The sequence below is a fragment of the Lactuca serriola genome, chromosome 5, assembly GCF_051521515.1.
Source record: "Lactuca serriola cultivar US96UC23 chromosome 5, Lser_US96UC23_V15, whole genome shotgun sequence".
Taxonomy (NCBI): domain Eukaryota; kingdom Viridiplantae; phylum Streptophyta; class Magnoliopsida; order Asterales; family Asteraceae; genus Lactuca; species Lactuca serriola.
The window spans coordinates 334,877,337-334,885,372 of record NC_136412.1 but is presented as its reverse complement, the minus strand read 5'-3'; the positions used below and the strand labels follow the sequence as shown (position 1 = coordinate 334,885,372).

At 35.4% G+C, this 8,036-nt stretch overlaps 1 pseudogene; it reads left to right on the top strand.

Annotated features, from left to right (window-relative positions):
- Positions 1 to 305: 305 nt before the first annotated feature.
- On the top strand, positions 306 to 6,824 carry LOC145051014 (lysine-specific demethylase JMJ29-like; annotated as a pseudogene).
- The last annotated feature ends 1,212 nt before the right edge of the window (positions 6,825 to 8,036 follow it).

Below are 8,036 nucleotides of genomic sequence, written 5' to 3'. Positions count from 1 at the left end.
CCTCTTACCTCCGGAGACCTCCGCTCAACTCTTCCCACTGGCGACCTCGAGCTCATCTCACCTCACCGAGACTGCGACGACTGATCAATTTTACAAGCCTTCGTTTAAGAGCCAACCATTTATGACTCCTCACGCTGACAATAATATGATTTAGGGATCGTTACATTATGCCTATGTCAAACTTACAAGGAGATTAAGGGCTTTGCGACTTATCCATGTTGCTATCTATGAACTAGTGAAGCCCTATATAGGTCCGATTCAAGCATTGTTTAAGGTATAGGTAGCCTTTCCTCCTCCACAAATTAATGTGCAAGTTGTCTTCGTTGTTCTTCCCATCAGGTAAGTTGATGGTCACTCATTCTCGGCCATCTGTATTCTCTCTCTCTCTCTCTCTTGATATTTCATCCCCATTCTCCCTTTTCTGTTGAATAATGTTTCTATGTTGAGAAAACTTCAAATGATTCCATAAATTAGAGGTTCACTGGAAGTCGATCTTATTTCCAAGAGATATGATGACAGGTTTCAAGAAAAAAGATGGGACGAACCCAAAATCTTCAATCAATGCACATTGATTCCAAAAGCTACCCCAAGTTTCACCGAGAAATAGAAAAACATTTGATATTTCCCATTACTCTTCCACAATTCATCTCCTCGTCCTCCCACACCCGCTGCCAGGTAAACCGAACCCTAAATCTTCAATCAATCATCCAACATTTAATGCTCATCCAGACCTTCTTCTATGACTTTTTCTTTTCTATCCTAGCTAGGGTTCTTCAATGCTGCGTCATTTCTATACGCGTACATATTTGTAAATGTAATATATGTTGAATTACGAAAAAAAACCCTAGTCTGTAGCGATTAAAGTTGAAAAAATTAAGTCACTTCAACATACAGGGAATTTAGGATCTAGAGGTATAACAGTTAGGCTAAATGTGTTGACTTTGTCTGATTAAGAAGGAACATGAGAGGAAGATTGAAGTTGTGGAAATAAGGATAGTGTGGTGGACATGCTGTGTGGGACAAGATACTGAATGAAATAATAAAAAATATTAGGGAGTGATTTTCCTCATTATTGTTGTCCCGTTATTTTCATTCAACATTATTGCTTTGTATGTGCTTTTTTCTTTCTCCCCTCTATTCATCCTTGTGAGCTCACATTTTATATGCCAGAGGTCATATGTGAAAGCATTCTATCTATCCTTGGGTGAAAATAGGACTGTATACATCTTACCTCCCTCTTACCCCATTTATATAGGATTTGGGTTTACTTGTTGTTTACCTTTAAGTTAATACTACATTGAGATATATTACATGCCTAATCAACTTTTCTCATGACATGCAGGTTGATGTAATCTTCAAAAGTGTTTTACTTGGTATACAGACGGTATATATGACACTGAAGGGTGGCCTCAGATCCTAAAGCTGAAAGACTGGCCTCCATCAAATTCATTTGAAGAACGGTTGCCATGTCATGGTGTTGAATTCATCACTTCCTTTCCCTTCAAAGAATATACACATCCTTGCTGGTGCAACAAGTAGACATTATTGACCTTAATCTTGTTGTCAAGTTGCCTGAAAAATCTTTGAAGCCAGACATGGTTCCTAAAACATATATAGGTTATGGAGTTTCTAAAGAATTAGGACGTGGAGACTATGTAACTAAACTTCAGTGTTGGCATCAGCGTTGCTACATTTTTTTGCTGGTGCAACAAGTAGACATTATTGACCTTTGTAGAAGCATGCTTCCATAACTTACTAACTTGATGCCCAATTGTAGAAAATTGTCTTTTAAGCAGACTGTAGTTAAATCGCTGGCATTTTTCATCTTTCTCTCTTTGTTTATTCTGTTCTGTAGGTACCCTAACATGACAGAGGAAATGTTTGCTGAGTGTTGCCCTGTTTTCCAAGGAAACTGCAACTCTATAAATTGCTTGCGAAATGTGTACAATAAAGTTGGTTCATGTAGCTCATCTTTTGTTATGGAACTTATTGATGTTCTTACTCTCAACCAGATAAGAAATTTAATATTGAATCTGTTGTTGGTTTTAGGTCAAAGAGAAGATTGATTTCAAACCTAATGATGATCAGAAAGTTCAATATTCTATTTACATCCTACATGTGCTTTTTCCGTTCTTGAAGCATGTAAATGAGCAGCACATGAAAGAGATAGCAATAGAGTCTAGAATTCAAGGTATTTTTTGCTGTTTATCTCATTTTTCTTGCTTTATTTAAAATGTAGACCTTCTAGTTCACATTGTAGCTAATCTAAATCAGTGATGCCATATATATGATTCTTGACTAATGATGATGACTATTTCATTCTTATGGGAAAAGGTTTGAGTTAGATAAGTTCATTGTTGAGACTTCATGGAAATGCAAGGAAAGTCATTTCTTCTGCTTAACTTCTCAACTTGAAGTCTCAAGTCTCGTCCTTCAGCATTTTAACTTAATTTCTATATATGATCTCATAATGGATGACATGAACTTGAATCTTTGACCTTGAACTCAATATGAATGGATAAATGGCGATCAGCCATACTTTATGTAGGTTTTCCTGACTTTATTACTTGGGCATGATCTTCTATATCAGAGGTATAGTTGAAGAAGGTAGAGTGCAGCTTGGATAAGCAAATTCACTGGTATGTCATTTCAATGATTGTACAAGTCTTTGATGATTTTTTTTCTTGGGTGATGCATTCCTGTTTTGATTGTTCCCTGAGGGATTCAGGAAAGCATGGAAAAAGACATGTTATGTTGCTGTAAAACATCAAATTTTGACTTGCATAGAAGTTGCCCTTCTTGTCATTATAACCTTTGCCTTCAATGTTGTTGGGAATTTTGAGATGGCAACCCTCAAGGAAACAAAGAAGAAGTTATCATTGAACCTAAAGATCCAGGGCCTGAGTACTTACATGGCATCCCTAAGGGATTCAGGAAAGCATGGAAAAAGACATGTTATGTTGAGAAGGCTGCTGGAGATCCTGCACCGAAGGAAAAGGAAACTCATGACTTGAATTCTTTGGTTGATGGTAGAATTCTTTGCCCTCCAAAAAGTATGGGTGGTTGTGGTCGTGGGAGTTTATAGTTGATGCACATAAAGTCACTTGATAGTGTTTCAGAATTTCTAGAGAAAGCACAAAAGTTCTTAAAGATGCACAAACTGGAGGAAGATATGAGGGATATGCCTGAGAAATGGTCCACATGTTCTTTAGATGGTGGTGATCAGCAGTTACGAAAAGTTGCTTCCCGTGAAAATTCTAGAGACAATTACTTGTATTGTCCACGTACAATAGACATTAAAGCTGGAGATTTGAAGCATTTCCAATGGCATTGGTCAAAAGGAGAGCCTGTGATTGTTAGTAATGTTCTTGAAACTACACTTGGGTTGAGCTGGGAACCCATGGTCATGTGGCGTGCTTTTCGCTGGGCTTCAAATTCCAAAGAAAACAAGCTCTCAGATGAGGCTGCTATTAACTGTTTGGATTGGTGTGAGGTTGGATAAGTACTTTTATATTTTACATCTTTTATTTATTTTTCTAGTCATCTAGTGTTCTGAGGTGATTGGTGGATGTATACAGTTCATACAAGCTTGTGAGAACATTTACTATTTCTATTGATATGAAATTCTCTCCTAGTATAGTATCATGAGGTTCCGCCTCTTCAGATGCCTTACAGAGAAAATGTAGAGAAAGAAATAGAGATCTCTACATTTTGGTGTTTATCATCATGAAGGTGTATGATACTATACTAGAAGAGACATTTTGAGGACCCTGAAGGGAAGGGTACCAGAGGGCGGGAGAGGGAGATATATACCATCTGAAACCGAGGGGAAGTATTATAGGGTGGCAGTTAGGCTAAATGTGTTGAATTTTTCTGATTAAGAAGGAACATGAGAGGAAGATTGAACTTGTGGAAATAAGGATAGTCTGGTGGACATGCTGTGTGGGACAAGATACTGAATGCAATAATAAAAAATATTAGGGAGTGATTTTCCTCATTACTGTTGTCCCTTTTTTTCATTCAACTTTACTTCTTTGTATGTGCTTTTTTCTTTCTCCCCTCTATTCATCATTGTGAGCTCACGTTTCATATGCCAGAGGTCATCTATGAAAGCATTCTATCTACCCTTGGGTGAAAATGCGACTGTATACATCTTAACTCCATCTTACCCCATTTATATAGGATTTGGGTTTAGTTTTTGTTTGAGTTCAAGTTAATAACATTGAGATATATTAAATGCCTAATCAAATTTTCTCATGACATACAGGTTGATGTTAATCTTCAAAAGTTTTTTAGTTGGTATACGAATGGTATATATGACACTGAAGGGTGGCCTCAGATCCTAAAGTTGAAAGACTGGCCTCCATTAAATTCATTTGAAGAAAGGTTGCTATGTCATGGTGTTGAATTCATCACTTGCTTACCCTTTAAAGAGTACACACATCCACATGATGGCTACCTTAATCTTGCAGTCAAATTGCCTGAAAAATCTTTGATGCCATATATGGGTCCTAAAACATATATAGCTTATGGTGTTTCTGAAGAATTGGGACGTGGAGACTCTGTAACTAAACTTCATTGTCACAAGTCTGATGTGGTATTTTTTTTTTCTATTTGGTTATGCCAAATTCTTCTGCTTGAAATTTTCTATTCTGATTTTAGGCAAAGACATGATCACCAGTGTTGGATTTCATCTAGTATCATTGGAACTAAATTTTGCTCTTTAGGCATCATCACACTTTTTTTAACCTTTTAGTTATAGAAGTTGCCATTTCAATTCGTATGAGAAGGAATTGGTTTGTTGATGACTTCACTATCTTTAAAAGAAATATAACAGAAGCTGTCATGAAAGTTTGTTTACTTGCATTTCACACTTGCAATTTATGAGAGTCTCATATATATTACATAGGGATTGCATAAATTGTTGGAATGCAATCTTAATTTTTTTGAACCTTTCTTGATCTGTTGGAAGAAACCAACAGCCCTCTTCTGTTTCTCATCTTTTTTTGTTATTAAAGAATAAAAAGTAGTAATTGCAGTACTTCTTGGACTCACCATGGAAAAAGAACCAATAATTAGAAAATTAAAGTGAAGTGAACTTTATGAAGTAGCTGTATATTTACTATCCGAGTTAAACATAAATTTGTAATGCCTGTTTTTGATTTACAATATAAAATCATCTCTAGCTTTATTTTAAGAAGACAAAACCCCGATCTAAACATTTTGGTATGTCAAAATAAAACCATTTGGCAAAAATTGAACCTATCATGTTAGCTTTTCTTGTGAAGAGTTATTTCAAAGAGATATACTCTCTGTTTTGTACACCCAATCTGTTCTGGGTTTTATATCTTTTCATTCGTTAATATTTTTCTATTAACATGCAGGTGAATGTGCTGACTCATACTGCAACTGTGACCCTCGACTCTGAACATTGTAAAAGGATAAATGTATTAAAAAAGCTGCACAATGCTCAGGATCAGAAGGAACTTTATGTTGATAACACGAAAGATGCTACTTTTGAGCAAGTTGTTCGGTCGAAGAAACAAGAAGGGCATAAAACTACTAGTAATCAATCAGACCAATATTTATTGAAGAAGGAAAGCTGTGAAGGAGTTGAGTTTGACATTGATAAAAACGATAAGAGGAAGAGAAAGGGTTCAAATCAAAGAGTTGAGGGACCAGATGGAAATAAATGAAAGAAAAAGAAGGGCAGGAAACAAGTGATATCTTCTGATAGTGAAGAAGGTGATAACCAGGATGATACTTCAGGTACTTGTGTGGTTGGATCTGATTTGGGAGATGGAGGTGCTTTGTTGGACATATTTAGGAGGGAAGATACTCCTAAAATCGAAGAATATCTCAAAAAACATTTCAGAGAGTTTAGACATTCCTTCTGTCTTCCACTACAGCAGGTATTAAATCCTTACTTTTAGTTGAAATTCTTTTGTGTATCATCACAATCCTACATAATAATTTTTTAAATTGTTCAATTGTATTTTCTTTGGTCCAGGTTATACACCCAATTCATGATCAAACATTTTACTTAACCATGGACCATAAAAGGAAGCTCAAGGAAGAGTTTGGTTACTATGCATTTGCAAGGGGTGTTATGTATCACCTTTCTCACTGATATAAAATCTCTGAATGTGCTTTATTTTTTGGTTGTGATCAGGGATTGAAGCATGGAGTTTTGTCCAAAAGCTTGGAGATGTTGTCTTAATACCTGCTGGATGTGCCCATCAAGTTAGAAATCTAAAGGTTGATAACTTACCACTAGTTATTATACTCTTTGAAACTGCATTAAATTGCTTCATTGGAAATAATAGGGATAATCAGGGCTTGATGTTGTGGGGATGCATTGCCATGTCACAAATCTACCCAAAGCTACAGTATGGTATCTTTTCTTCTATTATCATTATCATTATCATGTTTTGTGTTATGTTTGTATATTGTACTGAAAGTAGAAAGTATAATTCATTTGTTCCAGGAGATTAAAGAATCCGTGCAGTCAGATTCCAGGCATTTAAGGCAAGAATATCATAAAATTACTGAGTGCATTGCGGTTCTTCCATTGCCACAGGTGAATATATATATATATATATATATATATATATATATATATATATATATATTGGTATCTTTCTGAGTGTGAATGGTCTGAATTGAAGTTTTTGTTTTGTGTTATATCGCAGATTGTGATTTGGTTGGTTATCTTGAAGATGCATGGGTCAAGATCTTTGAATACAAAAAACATGTTGAAGTTTGTTGTTGTGTTCCAGTATATCCTCGGTGACCACAAGCCACCACCGGAGGACCACCGTTGAACACCCCCAAAATCCGGTGGCCACTACCCACAGAACAGGTAAGGATGCTTTTATTTGGTTTTTTACTGAGGTGTTGTTTTTCGGTGACCACCAGCCACCACCAGAAGACCACCGTTGAAGCCAACCCGGAGAAATCCGTTACCACTGCAAATCTGCAATCCACTTCAGGTGCAATCCACTACTCCCTCTTAAAAATTTTGAAACTTAGACATGACTATATATGATTAAAATAGCTATCTAATTTTATTAATAATAACTATTTAGGAGGTTGTATTCATTTGAATACACTTTGTCAAATTTTGACTTGTTTTGCCTGTTGACCCTGTTTTTTTAACTAATTTTGTTATATGATGATGGAGATATTAAAGTGCTATGTTTGGATAAGGAAAGGTGGAAACTTGTAAAGAGTGGGCACAAACTTGTAGAGGTATGATTCCTTGTGTTTATGCTTAGGTTTTGTTTCGTTGGATGGAATGGAATGAACCATTCCATTCCATTCCTTCCCTAATTCCATTCTACCATACAATACAATGATATATTATATTTTCATTAATTTTTCTCTTTATAAAATTTATTTATCGAAGTTTGTTGTGAGTATTGCCTTCTCTTTCATTCCTGCTTTGTTAGTTGTTGCTATTATGAAGGTAGGCCACTCTCCGGTTATATTTTTCACATAATTGACAAGGAGCTGTTGTATCTATTCAGATTAGGCATAGAGCAAAGGTTGCAAGAGATGAGTTTAGAAGAAGAAGAAACTAGGTTGCAACTATAGTTCAGGTACTATGGATGAATTATGTTTGTAAAGTATTTAAGAAAATGATTAGAACCAAGGGTGAATTTGTATAGATTAGTTAGCTACTTGCAGGTTGATCTTGAATAAGCAAAGGGGCAATGGATTGTATTTTTTGTATCTAATTCGTTTGTAAATTTTTGTTACAACTTCTATTGATTTGTTTTATCTTTCCATGGAACGATTATTTGTATGACATTAAATTTATGCAATCGATTCTATTTTTTGTATATGATATTTTATTTTCTATTATGAAACATTAAATACAAATTTAATTTGAAAATAAGTAAATCTATTAATAATATTTTTTAAAACATTTAAAATTATGATACGCAAATATATGTGTCATCTTCATTTATGACATGACCTTTCTTGACAAGGGCTTTCTTGATACACATTGCGTGTCATTAACACGCACGTCA